This window comes from Oryzias latipes, chromosome 2, assembly GCF_053564925.1.
Source record: "Oryzias latipes strain Hd-rR chromosome 2, Olatipes_Hd-rR_3.1".
NCBI lineage: Eukaryota > Metazoa > Chordata > Actinopteri > Beloniformes > Adrianichthyidae > Oryzias > Oryzias latipes.
The window spans coordinates 50,241,522-50,257,885 of record NC_136238.1 but is presented as its reverse complement, the minus strand read 5'-3'; the positions used below and the strand labels follow the sequence as shown (position 1 = coordinate 50,257,885).

The 16,364-nt window shown below is 44.5% G+C and overlaps 1 pseudogene across 1 annotated transcript in view; it reads right to left on the bottom strand.

Moving 5' to 3' along the window:
• The window catches only part of LOC144989022 (NACHT, LRR and PYD domains-containing protein 12-like), a 55,139-nt pseudogene extending 39,214 nt beyond the window's left edge, over window positions 1-15,925 (bottom strand). Inside the window, exons 1-9 of the transcript XR_013653163.1 lie at window positions 15,848-15,925; window positions 13,623-13,955; window positions 13,373-13,540; window positions 13,237-13,290; window positions 12,634-12,738; window positions 11,978-12,097; window positions 11,487-11,542; window positions 9,605-11,399; window positions 1,076-1,252 (exon numbers count right to left, since the gene is read on the bottom strand). The product of XR_013653163.1 is annotated as an NACHT, LRR and PYD domains-containing protein 12-like (transcript). The remainder of the gene's footprint in view (window positions 1-1,075; window positions 1,253-9,604; window positions 11,400-11,486; window positions 11,543-11,977; window positions 12,098-12,633; window positions 12,739-13,236; window positions 13,291-13,372; window positions 13,541-13,622; window positions 13,956-15,847) is intronic.
• Between the last annotated feature and the right edge of the window lie 439 nt (window positions 15,926-16,364).

The following is a 16,364-nucleotide window of genomic DNA, read 5'->3' as shown; positions in this document are numbered from 1 at the left end:
GTTTGGACATGTTCAGAGGAGGGATAGTGGATATATTGGTAGAAGGATGTTGGAGATGGAGCTGCCTGGCAGGAGGGCAAGAGGACGGCCAAAGAGGAGATACATGGATGTCTTAACAGAGGACATGAAGTTGGCTAATGTTAGGGTAGAAGATGTCCATGATAGAGTGAGGTGGAAAAGGATGATTCGCTGTGGCGACCCCTGATGGGAAAAGCCGAAAGAGAAAGAAGAATGAACTCAGTAGGGGTGGGATTATATATGTTTGCTTCTTCCCGCTCCTTTTCAAGCAATAAATCAAACTCTACTTATACTTCAGTTAATGATCACTGTATTTAATTAAGCAAATGTGATTTAAGTGACATTAAATCTATTCTAAAACGGAGTGGGAGCCAGTGCAAATACGCTAAAACTAGAGTGATGTGGTCTCTCATTCTGGTTTTGGTTGAGAGTCTGGCGGCAACATTTTGGACTAACTGGAGTTGATACACACTGAAATGTGAAAGGCATGTGTAGATTGCGTTACAATAGACCAGACGGGAAAAAATAAAAGTGTGAATCACCATCTCTAGACATTTTTTGATAGGAGAGGGGTTATCCTGTATAACCTATGTATTTGCCAGAAACTGATGTGCAGCTACAGATCTGCCTCTGCAGGTTTACTCAATTCTTTCATTTCTGCACCAAAACTCTCCTTTCTCTGATTTTCCTCTCTAGTCTGACTCACACTTGTGTGTGTGCACGTGCACGCTCACATGCTCTGTTGTGTCTGATTTGAACCTTGACCTCGGTCAGCTTTCAGGTAGGTTTGATCTTTGTTTCAGTTCTTGTTTGTTTTCTGACTCTTTAAACTCAGAAATCTGTCAAATGTTTCAACAGCTGAACCTTCTGTTGCCATGGAAACATCTCTGTTCTACAGAAAATCTAAGCAGCTGTTTTCTTCCACTGCAGACTCTTCAAAGAATCAAAGATGTTCAATTTGTGGAAAATCCAGAAAATCTTTGAATCCAAACCTTTCAGCTTCAGTGAAGAACTACAAATGTAGAAATGAATCAACCAGCAGCTTCAATGTTCTGACCTCAGAGTCTGCAGTCTGCAGTTTGGACTCTCCAGTCCAGAACACAGAACCTCCATGGATGAACCCTCCAGGACGCTGTAGCTCAGGTCCAGTTCTGTCAGGTGGGACGGGTTGGACTTCAGAGCTGAGGCCACAATTTCACAGTGAGTCTCTGAGAGTCCACAATGTGCTGGAATTCTGTGAAGAGAAAGAAAGACAGAAACAGGTGATCTATGATGAGTTCAGGCTGTGATGAAGTTCCAGTTGGACATTTGTCTCTTCATCAGAGCTTCGTCTTCATCATGAACCAGTCCTCCTCATCAGTCTCTCTCAGATCTTTCTTTCATCTGCAGCTGGAGGAGAGAAGGTGGAGCTCCATGGAGCTTCATGCTGCCCTCAGTCTGTCAGTGATCTGAGGTCTGAACCCCAAAGTTACCAGTAGAACATCTGGATCACAGAGACTGACAGCTGTCACTCTGACCATGATGATGATGATGGTTGAATGCTGACAGTTTTTAAATGTTGGTTCTGATCCAGTTTTCTGAGAGTTTTCTGTTTCCATTTCCAAAATGATATTTTCATGTTTTCAGCTCTGAAGCTGTAAACAACAACAGTTCATCTTCCTGTTCTGTTGCAGAACTTTGATCCAGTTTCCCCCTCAGGTCCACGTCTCCCGTCATGAACAGAACCACAGCAGCACCAACCTTCAGGCAGAACTTTCCAGAAGCTCTTCTTGGTAGAAAGAGACTAAAGTGACTTTTTATATGGAGGAACCAAAACCTGTGTAGGTTCACAAGTTAGCTGTGATGCTAAGCTTCATTGTGCAGACTCAGAGTCCTCCTCAACTATAATAATAATCCATTTTATTTTGTTTTTCCTCCAAACAAACTGAGTCTGGTTCTATTATTAACCTACTCTATAGGCTCTGAGGGCCTGGACGGGGAAGTGAACCCTGAAGAAAGATCTGCCTTCAGCCCTGGAGAGGATCTCCCCTGCGGTCAGAAACGTCATGTTTAACTGTTTTAAACCGGTATGTTGTGTTCTCCCTTCCTCATATAATCTCATATTAGGGTGGGGGCTTTAGCCTGTGATGCAACTTGAGGGGGGGCTACTTGGCAGTGGTCCCCCTCCCATTGTTGCCGTATGGAATGTATCCCCCCTCTCTCGGTTTTATTTGCACCTTAGACATGTAGGGCCCCTTGGTAGCAGGGGTGCTTGGACATCACTGCCAGGAAGCAGCAGATGTCCTCTTAGCGCCCTACCCGCCAATTTTAACTGCACCCCCTTAGTACACACACCCTTCCCCCCTCAAAATATACATTCCAACACATGCACACACACACCCTCACAAACACACGCACACTCATTTCCCAAGGAAGGTGGGACCTTGGACTATCTGTCCCCCACCCCATCCCTGGGAGGGGCTACGGGGTCCTTGGCAATGGCGGCCATGTCCCCTGGGTGCCGGTTTTCTGGGCCCGGCAGTCCTCTCTCCACTCAGGAAGAGGGATCCCTGAGCTTTTCTGGCAAGGTCAGAAGCCGGGGATCACATCACACCTGAGCCGGTGGGTGGTTGTTCTCTACCTGCTGCTGTATTGCGTTGGGGGCTTCTGGCTACTGCGGCGGGGGTCTTGGTGTGGGGATGGCTGGTCACTCCCCCTCCTTCTATTCACATTCCACCATCCTTTCAGAAGTACATAAACACTCACCTGAGCACAGGTGTTAGCTCACCTTTGCATTAATAGTTTGCATGATTGAATGAATGAAATATTTCACACTAGTTGGTTTGAAGGCATAAGTATGCGTGTGAACACTATCTGTTTTGTGTATATGTTGACATGTGGACATTTTTGCAGCTAGCAGGTGTGTTTATAACATTTGAGTGTGTGTGTGGACAGGCCCCGCTCCTTTGAGATTTGTATTACATCTGAACCTGACTGTAATGATAAACACCCTGTAGCTTGTTGCTCTGTGACGCTTCATGATTTCCCCCCTCCTTTGATCACCTTTGATGCATGCCTACTGGCTAAAAAAGCTTACCGCACTCCACAAGCACCTGGCAGCACAGATTAACCAGCTGCTAAGAGATGGGACTCACCCCGAATGGCTAACGGAAGGGCGAACGATCCTGATCCAGAAGGATCCCTCAAAGGGTGCAGTCCCATCCAACTACTGGCCAATAACCTGTCTCTCCACAACATGGAAGCTCATGTCAGGCATCATTGCAACCAAGATAAATAGGCACATGGATCAATTCATGAGTAACACACAGAAGGGCATTGGTAGAGACTCCAGAGGAGCCAAACACCAACTCCTGGTTGACAGAACAGTCGCTCAAGACTGCAAGTCACGACACACCAACCTGTGCACAGCCTGGATTGATTACAAGAAGGCCTATGACTCGATGCCACACACATGGATCACTGAATGCTTGGAGCTGTACAACATCAACAGGACTCTAAGAGCCTTCATAGGAAACTCAATGAAGCTGTGGAAAACCACCCTTGAAGCCAATGGGAAGCCACTTGCACAAGTGTCCATCAAATGTGGGATATACCAAGGTGATGCTCTGTCCCCACTGCTGTTCTGCATAGGTCTCAACCCCCTCAGTCAAATAATCACCAAGACTGGCTATGGATACCGACTCAGAAATGGGGCCAACATCAGTCACCTCCTCTACATGGATGACATCAAGCTATATGATAAAGTGATAAAATGATATAGTTATCAGATACCCTGCAGGAATAATAAGATGGCCAAAGTAAGAGATACAGACCATGGATGTTAAAACACAAAAGATTCTCACCGTGCATGGAGGGTTCCATCCCAAATCCAGCACCCTGAGACTGTATGCTAGCCGCAAGGAAGGAGGCCGAGGACTAGTGAGCGTAGAAGCCACTATCCAGGATGAAACATCCAAGATCCATGAGTACATCAAGCTCAAGGCCCCAACTGACAGTGTGCTCAGTGAATGTCTCAGGCAATGGAGAGCAGAGGATACAGTGCTGGAGGACAGATCCTCATGGGAGGACAAACCCCTGCATGGGATGTACCACCGGACCATAACTGAAGTGGCTGATATCAAGAAGTCCTACCAATGGCTAGAAAGGGCTGGCCTACAGGACAGCACAGAAGCACTCATCCTGGCAGCCCAGGAACAAGCCCTGAGCACCAGAGCCATAGAGGCTCAGATCTACCACACCAGACAAGACCCAAGGTGTAGGCTGTGCAAAGAGGCGCCTGAAACAATCCAGCACATAACTGCAGGTTGTAAGATGCTGGCAGGGAAAGCATACATGGAGCGCCACAATCAAGTGGCTGGAATAATATACAGGAACATGTGTGCAGAATATGAACTGGAAACCCTAAGGTCAAAATGGGAAACACCTCCGAAGGTGGTAGAGAATGAGAGGGCAGAGATCCTGTGGGACTTCCAGATCCAGACTGATAGGATGGTAATGGCGAACCAACCAGACATTGTAGTGGTGGATAAAGAACAGAGGAAAGTTCTTTAGAACTAAGTCAGTGATGAAATGTACAGCCGCTTTTCATCATTTAACCGCTGGCTTTCTAGATGGTGCCCAGAAAACGGCGTTGGTTTTGTGGATAACTGGAGCGTGTTTTGGGGGAAGCCCGGTCTCATGCGGAGAGACGGCATCCATCCCACCCGGGACGGTGCCGCTCTTCTTTCTAGAAACATTTCTGCTAGCCTTAGTCTGTTAACCTGACAATCCAGAGACGAGACCCGGGCGCAGAGCAGCAGTGGAAAACGCTCCTCTGAGCCTCCCTTAGGGTTAGTGCCGGTGCAAAACCCATGCAGGGAAAGTCAAGCAGGTCCTAGCTTTAGCTTATGTGCTGAAAGACAAATGAAAGGAGCGCGTCTTAGAAACCTTAAAGTGACAGACAGCAGTTCTCACAAGCAGAATTATGATGTCATTAAATGCGGTTTATTAAACATTCGATCCATTTCCTCCAAGTCCCTCTTAGTCAATGAGTTAATCATTGATAACAACCTCAGTCTTTTAGCCTTAACAGAAACTTGGCTCCATCAGGATGACTATGTTAGATTGAATGAAGCAACCCCCCCCACTTATGCTAACTATCAGAAATCCAGGATTTCAGGGAAAGGAGGTGGTTTGGCAGTAATATCACAGTCTAGCTTAATTCTCAGACCTAAAGTTAAAAATGCTTATAATTCATTTGAAAGCATCATATTGTCTTTAAGTCACCCAAACAGGAAAACTCCAAAACCTGTTTTACTCATAATTATTTATCGCCCCCCGGCCCATATTCAGAATTTTTAACTGAGTTTTCCGACTTCCTATCGACTATTGTCTTAGATTCTGATCAAATTATAATATTAGGGGATTTTAATATTCATGTTGATGACCCCAGTGACTGCCTAGGAAAGGCTTTTGCAGCTTTATTAGATGATGTTGGTTTCACCCAAAGTGTGAATGAACCCACTCACTGTCATAAGCACACCCTGGACCTTGTTCTAACCCATGGGATAGAGATCAGCCAGCTGAGTGTCCTTCCTCTTAACCCCATCATCTCTAATCACTTTATGATTACCTTCCAGTTTACACTGGAACATCCTTCTGCCCCAGTGAATAAGAAACAGCTTAGAAGAACCTTAACTGACCGTTCTGTGTCTGAGTTTAAACACACAGTTCAGCCAGTACTTAGTGATATTCTGAGAAAATACTCTGAGTCCAGCTCCCATAGTATCAGTCCTAGTATAAATGACCACTTTGTTAATGATGCCTTACAAGCCCTCAGGAGTACACTCCATGTTGTTGCCCCCTTGAAACCTAAGTTCGTCAGACAAAACCGAGTAGCACCGTGGTTTAACGCTGAAACTCGTTCTCTTAAACGAGAAACCCGTAAGTTGGAAAGAGAATGGCGTCGCTCCGGTTCAGAGCAGTCTCTGGATATCTGGAAACATAGCCTATTAAATTATAAAAAAGCTCTGCGTAGAGCTAGAAGCCAGTACTATTCAACCTTAATATCAGAGAATGGAAACAATCCAAGATTTCTTTTTAGCACTATAGCTAAATTAACTCGCAGTCAGAGCTCAGTAGAACCACATGTTCCTGTTTCTCTCAGCTCTGATGATTTTCTTACATTTTTCGACAGTAAAATCTCAAATATTAGACATAAGTTAAATCAAGTTATTCCTACTATCAGCCCAGAACAGGCTGAAGCGGTAGAAGTGGAGGCATCCATAGAAACCTCTGTAACATTAGACTGCTTCACTGCTGTGGATCAAGCGGAAATAACATCAATTATTACGTCCTCCAAATCCTCAACGTGTCTGTTAGACCCAATTCCCACTAGACTTTTTAAAGAAACTTTTCCCCTAATTAATGATCCCATATTAACAATGATAAATGCCTCTCTGGTAACGGGTTACGTGCCACAGTCTTTTAAATATGCAGTTGTTAAACCTCTTCTGAAAAAGCCCAGTTTGGATCCTAGCATCTTGGCCAACTATAGACCGATATCAAACCTGCCCTTTATTTCTAAAATCCTAGAAAGAGTTGTAGTTAAGCAGCTTTACTGCCACCTACAGGACAACAGCCACTCTGAAGACTTTCAGTCGGGGTGTAGACCTCACCACAGTACGGAAACTGCACTAGTTAGAGTCTCTAATGACTTGTTATTGGCCTCAGAAAAGGGACTACTTTCTATTCTGGTCCTGTTGGACCTCAGTGCAGCCTTTGACACTATCGACCACAGTATTTTACTCCATAGACTAGAGCAGGACATAGGGATCAGAGGATCTGCCCTCCAGTGGTTTAAATCCTATCTGTCTGATAGGTATCAGTTCGTTAATGTAAATGGCCAATCCTCTCAGTGCACTCGAGTCAACTATGGAGTCCCACAGGGCTCAGTCTTAGGACCCATCCTGTTTACGCTTTATATGCTACCCCTAGGAAACATAATCAGGAAACACAGCATTAATTTTCATTGTTATGCCGACGATACGCAGTTGTATTTATCCATGAAGCCTGACCAGAATGACCAGATAGAGAAACTGAACGCCTGCATCAGTGACATCAAGACCTGGATGACAATTAATTACCTCCTCTTGAACCCAGAAAAAACTGAGGTCATTATACTTGGTTCTAAAAACATCAGAGATGCTCTGTCTGCTCAGATAGTCTCCCTGGATGGTATAAGTATAGCCCCCAATTCCACAGTTAGAAACCTTGGGGTTTTATTTGACCAGGATTTATCATTTAAGGCTCACATATCTCAGGCATGTAGAACTGCCTTTTTTCACCTGCGGAATATTGCTAAGATCAGAAATCTACTTTCTAAGAGTGATGCTGAAAAACTCATCCGTGCATTTGTTACGTCGAGGCTGGATTACTGTAACTCCTTGTTAGCAGCGTGTCCTAAGAGTTCCTTAAGAAGTCTCCAGCTTGTTCAGAACGCAGCAGCTCGATTGTTAGCTGGAACCAGCAGAAGAGATCACATCACTCCTGTGTTAGTTTCACTTCACTGGATCCCAGTTGATTCTAGAATCCAGTTCAAGATCCTCCTGTTAACCTATAAGGCCTTACATGGAATGGCCCCGTCCTATATTGAGGACCTCATAGTCCCTTATCAACCAATCAGAACACTTCGCTCGCAAAATGCAGGACTGCTTGTGGTTCCTAGAATGAGTCAAAGTACGGTTGGAGGTAGAGCGTTTAGCCACCAAGCCCCTGTCTTATGGAATAAACTCCCAGCTCATGAAAGAGAGGCCGACTCAGTTTCTACATTCAAAGCTAGACTGAAAACATTCTTCTTTGGACAGGCTTATTGTCAGACTAGTTAGTATTCAGAGATTATTTAACTTAATGTTAGTTTGTTTAAATTAAACTTAATAACTATTTCTTTTAAAAGGCTGCTAGAAGTTGAAGCTGGGGTAACTATGGTGCACTGGGGTTCTGTCCTCTTTTCTCATCTACTTCTACCCTTCCTCTCCTCTATTCTTGATCATAATTTATCATTTAGTTCTCCATGCCTCTGTTTGGTGCAGTGCGATTCATGTATTGTCCCTCTTTTCCTCTCCCCTCCTGGGGAGTGGGAGTGCTTCCAGACTCCAGTTGGCTCATCCGTGCTCCTGTACCTGACCGAGTACCTCGTCTCTGCTCCTGCTCCTACACCTGGCTGTGGATCCTGTCTCCGGCTCGACTCGCGCCTTTGACTGTCCCCACAACCACGGCTGGATGAAGCTCGTCTGCTGGACTTTTATATATGTAGTTGTAGATTTAGATAAGTTAATTCTTCTCTATGAGTTCTGGTAAATCACCTGTCCGTCCTGGGGGAGGATCCCTCCTTCATGTGGACACCCCTGAGGTTTCTTCATTTTTCCGGAATCCGGTTTTTTTGGGAGTTTTTCCTCACAGAGAAGGGGGGTCTAAGGGCAGGGATGCCAGTATAGCTAAGTCAGTTTGTTAGTTCATTTTAGTATTTTCCTATTGAACTCTTTGTATTCATGATCCTTTTGATTTCATGTTTTACTTCGAAGCCCATCGAGACGACTGTTGTTGTGATTTTGGGCTATACAAATAAAATTGAATTGAATTGAATTGAATTGAAAGCCGTTGTGGTGGATGTGGCAGTGCCAAGCGATGGGAACATCAGGAAGAAGGAACATGAGATACTGGAGAAATACCAGGGACTCAGAGAAGAACTGGAGAAAGCTGGAAAGTGAAGGTGACAGTGGTGCCTGTGGTATTTGGAGCACTCGGGGCAGTAACCCCCAAGCTGGAGGAGTGGCTACAACAGATACCTGGAAAGACCTCAGACCTCTCAGTCCAGAAAAGCACAGTGCAAGGAAAAGCTAAGATACTGCAGGACCCTCAAGCTCCCAGGCCTCTGGTAGACGACCTGAGCTTGGAGGAGAAACCACCCGCGGAGGGTGAGAGGGGCGTTAATTTTTTATAAGAACCTAAGAAATCAAGTTTCTGCTTCAGTTTCTTCTTTTAGTCAAACTGTTTCATTCACAGATCAATGATTTATCTAGAAAGAAGATGATGAACAGAAGAAAGAGCATTGTAGAAATGTGCTTCTAGAATGATTGACATTGTAGAAATGTGCTTCTAGAATGACTGACATTGTAGAAATGTGCTTCTAGAATGACTGACATTGTAGAAATGTGCTTCTAGAATGACTGACATTGTAGAAATGTGTTCTAGAATGACTGACATTGTAGAAATGTGCTTCTAGAATGACTGACATTGTAGAAATGTGCTTCTAGAATGACTGACATTGTAGAAATGTGCTTCTAGAATGACTGACATTGTAGAAATGAAGACATCTTTTCATTCTGGACCGTCTGCTTTGTGTTCAAACCTTTCAGAAGGTTCTGGATTGGATTTTATTTGGACAAATATGATCCTTCTTTGCTCTTTAGCTAAAAGATTAAGTGTTAAAAACAAACTGATTTTCTTCTTTCATGTTTTTATTTCTAATCATTTTCAAACCTTTCATTCTTTGTAAATCAATCTGAACACTGATCTGATTTATCATCACAATCACTTCTGGACTCACTTGAACTTTCTGCAGTTCCTCACAGCTGGGATCAGTCTCCGTTTACCCTCATCTGATGTCTTGTACTGGTCCAGGTCCAGCTCATCCAGAACCTCCTCTGACATCTGCAGAGTGTAGGCCAGAGCTGAGCAGTGGATCTCTGAGAGTTCCTTCTCTGATTTGTTCTTTGACTTCAGGAACTCTTGGATCTCCTGATGAACTGAGAGGTCCTTCATCTCCATCAGACAGTGATAGATGTTGATGCTCCTGTCAGGAGAGACTCCTCCACTGTTGATCTTCTTCAGGTTGTTGATGGCTCTCTGGATGGTTTCTGGACTCTTCTCTGTCTGACCCAGCAGGCCTCCTAAGAGTCTCTGGTTGGACTCCACAGAGAGACCATGAAGGAAGCGAACCAGCAGGTCCAGGTGTCCAGTTTGACTCTGCAGGGATTTCTCCATGACTCTACTCAGAAACTCATCCAGGGATGGGTTCTCCATGTTCATGTACTACAGGAAGTCCTTAATGACCTTTTCCTTCCTGTTGGAGTAACAGTGGAACACGTAGACTGCAGCCAGAAACTCCTGAACGCTCAGATGAACAAAGCTGTAGACCGCTTTCTGGAAGATCTCACACTCTCTTCTGAAGATCTCAGTACAAACTCCAGAGTACACTGAGGCCTCTGTGACATCCAGACCACACTGCTGCAGGTCTTCTTGGTAGAACATGATGTTTCCTTTCTCCAGATGTTCAAATGCCAGCCTCCCCAGCTTCAGAAGAACTTCCCTGTCAGTCTCTGTCAGCTCTGGTGGACTTGTCTGATGTTCCTGCTGGTACTTGTTCTTCTTCCTCTTTGTCTGGACCATCAGGAAGTGGGAGTACATGTCAGTCAGGGTGGTGGGCAGCTCTCCTCTCTGCTCTGTGGTCAGCAGGTTCTCCAGAACCACAGCAGTGATCCAGCAGAAGACTGGAACTTCACACATGATGTAGAGGGACATGGAGCCCTTGATGTGGGAGATGATTCTGCTGGACAGCTCTCCATCTGGGAACCTCCTCCTGAAGTACTCCTCCTTCTGAGCATCATTGAAGCCTCGGACATCTGTCAGTCTGTCCACACATGAAGGAGGGATCTGATTGGCTGCTGCAGGTCTGGAAGTGATCCAGACCAGGGCTGAGGGCAGCAGACGTCCCTGGATGAGGTTAGTGAGCAGCACGTTGACTGAGGACTTGTGTGTGACATCAGACACCAGCGGACTGTTGTTGAAGTCCAGAGAAAGTCTGCTTTCATCCAGACCATCAAAGATGAAGAGAAGTTTGCAGACAGACAGCTGTTCTGCTGGGATCTTCTGGAGTGTTGGATGGAACAGCTGGATCAGAGTGAGAAGACTGTGCTGCTCATCTCTGATCAAGTTCATCTCCCTGAAGGACAGAGGAACCACAGCACTGATGTCTTGGTTCTCCAAGCCCTCGGCCCAGTCCAGAGTGAACTTCTGCACTGAGAAGCTTTTTCCAGCTCCAGCAACTCCGCTGGTCAGAACCACTCTGATGGATCTGTGTTGGTCAGGGAGGACTTTGAAGATGTCTGGGTTCTTGATTGCAGTGTCATGGAGCTGGTTGGTCTTGGTGGTGGTCTCCAGCTGCATCACCTCATGTTGGGTGTGAGTCTCTGGTCTCAGTCCCTCTGTGATGTAGAGCTCAGTGTAGACCCTGTTGAGGAGCGTTTCTCTTCCTGCTTCTTCAGTTCCTTCAGCCACATGTTGACTTCTGCTCCTCAGACTGATCTGATGTTCTCCAAACATCTCCTGCAGACCAACATCTGCTGACAGAGCAGAGAAGAAAGCTCCTTCATGAGTGTTCCACATGTTTCCAGAAGAATCCATCAGCAGATGATCAGGCTCTGACTCACCAGCTCTGGCTCTTTGTGCAGACTGGGGTCCGCTCCTCTTCTTCTCTCTGTGGACACTAAGGAGAAATGTTAGTGAACAACAATCAAAGCAGTCAGTGGGAAGTTCCAGACTGACTCTGATCATGGAGCAGATCCTCTCTGATCTTCAGACTCAGATATTGGGATCCAGACTGTGCTGAATGTGAGCAAATGTGTTTCCAGGTGAAACCAGAGCAGATCTAGTCCATCTGAAGGTCTAAATGATGCCTTAGCTGTGTTTGGAGCTCATGTCTGGACTGAGCTCAGAGAAAAGTTCAGCTGTTTGCTTCATCCTCACAGACTGAGCTTTGTGTCCTCCAGAGTTGTCCAACTCTTTTCTTTCCTCTCAGACCTAAAGCGCTCACAGCAGATGGTTGACCTTCCTGGATGGATCAGCTGATGTTCTTGATGAGAACATTGTTGTTCCTGCTGAGAGCTGAACTCTGCTTTGTTCACTAGAAACTGCTTCTTACTGTGAGTCTGAAGGTCCTGGTTCAGTTCTGAAGTCTGGAGGACGATCTCTGGACCGGTCACTCTTCATGGAGCCACAGCTGGAGGCTGCAGACTGGACTCTCTGTGTGACCTGTTGACCTCTACAAACACCAAAGCATCAGAGTGTTGGAGGATCTGCTTCTTCATGAACAGCTGATGGACTTTGACATGAACACAGACTGAGCTGTTTAGTCTGGAATAACATGACATGTTTGGATCAACAGTTTCCAGCTTTCAGCATTTTCTGTCAGTCAATCCAGACTTTTTTCTAGAAAAGCTGATTCCAATTCTCCATGTAGAAATGGAGAAATTCTGAGAGCAGAAAGTCCAACTAGAACAATGTGATGTTTGGAAAGCATGAAAATCTGAATCCTAGGAGTCTGCAGTGATTCTTCTCATTAGACTGGAGCTGCTGTCAGTCAGAGTCAGCAGTCAACATGTTTTCTTCTCCAACATCTCTGATGTCTCTCAGAGACTCTCAGAAGACTCAACTGAAAAGATCTCATCACACACATGATGCTCCAAGTGAGTCTGATCAGAGAGATCCAGAACTGAACCAGACCTCAAGTCCTTCATCTGAAAACTGTTGATCATCTGAACTAGAATCCAGCCTCCAAAAACTCTGACAAACACTCACTGGTCCACTGCTGGATGGATGTCCTTGAAATCAGGAGGCCAATCCTTTGAAAAGTCACTCTTGAAGGATCCACAGCTGGATGCAGATCCAGGTCTCTGTTGAATCCTGATGGAGAAAAAAAATATTTGTTTTATTCCAAACTAATGTCTTCTGTTCTTGAGGTTAATCAGATTGTCTTCCATGTTGAACTATTGAACTTACATCATGAACAGTGTAATACCTTTAGTTACGTTGTCAAAAGAAGCATTTCTACTATTTAAACTGTGTTTAAAGCTAAAGCTAATGTATGTGAACACATTTTTTCTGTTTTATTTCAGTTACAAATAAATATGAGTATTGTTCAAGAAGCAGAGAAATTAAAAAGCAACTCAAACCAACTTGGAAATACTTTTGTTTGTTAATGGTTGCCTAGCAGCAGCAAGTCACATGTTGTGAGGACAGTACAGACTCTTCTGTAGTGAGACAGTCTGGTAAAGCGTCCCTTTCTGTGTGACACTGCAAGCAGGTTTTTCATTTGAATTCATAACATGCATCTGATATATATTATATTAGATGCATATATATTAGATATTATCTGATATGTCACTCCAGTTGGACCCCCACCTGGATCCAGATCCAGATCCGGGTCCAGGTCCAGGTCCAGGTCCAGGTTGGTTCCTGTGAAGAATGAAGGTTGCTGGTGTGAGTCCTGAGCTCTGACATGGAGAAGATCATGGACAGTTGGAGATGTTCATCTCACCTCTGAGCTTTGCTCTGGTTGTCATGGTTACCATCTCTGCTTCTAGAGGGAGGGGCTCCCTCCTGTAAGTCCTCCCACTGATCCATGCTGCTGGATTCAGGTTCAGGTCTACGTTTGGGTATGGGTCTACGTCTAGGTCTTGGTCCAGGTCCAGATCCAGGTTGGTTCCTGTGGAGAATGAAGGTTGCTGGTTTGAGTCCTGAGCTCTGACATGGAGAATATCGTGGACAGTTGGAGATGTTCATCTCACCTCTGAGCTTTGCTCTGGTTGTCATGGTTACCATCTCTGCTTTTAGAGGGAGGGGCTCCCTCCTGTGGCTCCTCCCACTGATCCATGCTGCTGGCTTCACTGCATCCACATCAGCTCACACACACCTTCCTCCTTCACCTGCAGAGGAAACCCTCCTCATCATCAGCTCTGATCCTCCTTCACCAACAGATTAGCTGCTCCTCCACTGATTGGCTCTTCTCTTGTGTTTCCTCTCAGGTTCAGGTGAATGCAGTCAGACAGCAGTGGGAGGCAGAGGAAGCTGCCATCAGCTGCTGCACTTCTGCTCTTCCTCCACCAGGTGGAGACATGGAGCTGCAGCAGCAACATTTCCATTCAGTCACTTTGACACAGAAACAACAAACTTCCTGTTTCTACACTTCAGGAAACAGGAATTCTTCCCCACAAAGCCCCAACAGAGAATTTTATTTCCACTGTTGAACCTCCAAACTGTGAAGCATTACAGGTTACTTGCTCAAAAGTAATCCATTACCTTACAACACTAATCTCTGAAAACTGTTACATGAGTGCTGAGTTCCTTTCTAGTTTGTTTCTTTAGAAGAGCTGCAGAAGAAAAACTCAGAAGAGACAAATTTACCATAAAAGTTGTTCTTATTTCTATGGAGGATGATTTGGTTTCATAAAGATTTCTAATAATAAAATGTATTTCTGGTAAAGTAAAAACAATGGAAACACAATCGGAGGATCAAAATTCAGCTTCAGTGAGTTTAGTCCATAAAAGAGAACTAGGGTGTGTTCAGACTGGACTCATTTGGTTTAAAGTGAAGCAGAATTTGTTTCCCTGATAATCCTGAACACATTTTCAGTCTGAATAAACCCAAGTGGATCCAGGTCTGGCACCAGGAACCATCTCTGGAGGTGGTTTCAGTTCATTTCCAATGGGACTGAGGTCCGGTTCACTCTGAGATTCCTTAGTCTGAATGCAATCCGTCCTTTGGTCACATGATGTAAACAGATTTGCAATGAAGGAACCGATGAGCTCCAGACTAAAGTAAAGCAACGATTGTCGTGTTTTCAAACAGAAAAGATGGTCCAGCTGTTTATTTGTTAGACGGTTTATTTTAACACATCTCAAAATACGGCCAACAACAGACTTTTCCAGACTGAATGCACCCTTAGAAAAGTGCAAACAGAACTACAGGCCTATTTAAGCTATTTAATTAAAGCAGGTTCTCCTTAAAAATAAAACAAAATTTATGAGAAAAACTCATAATTTACTAGGAAACAGCCAAGCTTTTTCAAAAAAGTCGATTGTGTAACGTTAGCATAATGCATTTGGACCTCTGCATCTACTCTGCAGTAAATGGTGCTGACAGAAATCCACTTCCTGTGGGTCAAGAATCTTCTGTTGAAGACGTCCAGTGTCCTGAAATTCTTTTGAATTTCCTTTAACTTATAATAAACTATGCCGACTCACTAAAAGATGAAGTATTTCCTTATTAGTGAAACCAATTCTGAATGAAAGACAATGTTCTCTACGTCTGTCACCATCATTTATTATCGTATAATAACAACTCTTTTACCCACAAACCTATGAGTTTATTCTCATAAAATTACATTTTTTTCACATAATTGTACTACTTTATTCTGGTAAATGTATTTAATTTTTCTATTATCATAAAGTTCAACTTGCTGAACTAGAAAAACCAGACAGACAACTCTGTGCTAAAAACAGATGAAACACCATTGAACACAATGAAACAGATTGAACACAATCATTTAAGATGAAATGAAAAATAGAATTTATATTTGGAGAAGAAAAGCAGAAAAATCTTTGTTTTCATCCACTGAGGCCTCATGGTCTCTCTGCTACAAACATTTCTATTCTAAGTTGTTTGTCTGATGGAATCTGAGAGTTCCTGAACATGGAATGAGGAAATATGACTCTACTGAGTTCCAGCTCAGTTACCTGGAACTGTAATCTATTACTTTAGGAAGGAGTTCTCACACAGACTGGATGGAGGAGAACAGGAAGGTTTGGAGTCAGAAATGAAAAAAGCCAACAAGCATCAGCTGATTGTTGTTGAGGTGATGAAGAAGAGTCCTCCATGTTGTTGATCCAACAATGATGAAGCTTTGGAAACAGCAGAGGGAGGAGAGTTTGCAGAGAAAGAAGAAGATCTTCTCCAAACATTCAGAAACAAACAGTCAAGTTAGTGAAGACAAAGTTCCAGAAACAAACTCACTTCAGTTTCTGCAAAGAGATGAAGAGGAGGAAGAGTCTCCCTCACCGTGTCAACGCAGCTGCAGCACTGATCACTGACTCACAACCAGGAAGAGTCCACCTGGATGGAGGCGGGGCAGCACAGGGGGGCGGGGCAGCACAGGTGGGCGGGGCAGCAGGTGGAGCAGCTGAAGTGGAATTTAATGTCAGATTCAGACTGTGAGCCTTCCTGGAATCAAACCCTCAACCTGCCTGTTGAACAGCCACTGCCCCACAGTCAGAGGATCAGGATCTGATCAGGTTTAGTCCTGACATGAAAAAGGGGGCGGGGCTTCTTGTTGGAGGTGAAATGACTGACAGGAGCTGCAGGATGTTTGTTTCCTGAACTAAAGACAGAAAACAGGTTCAAGAAGAAACCTGACACCACCTGACAGCAGCTGAGAGGAGGGGCGGAGCTTCAAGCTGATTGACAGGTTGTTGATCTCAGTGACTGAGAAAGGTGAGGTCATGTGACCTTCTGCTTCCAGACGTGCATGACC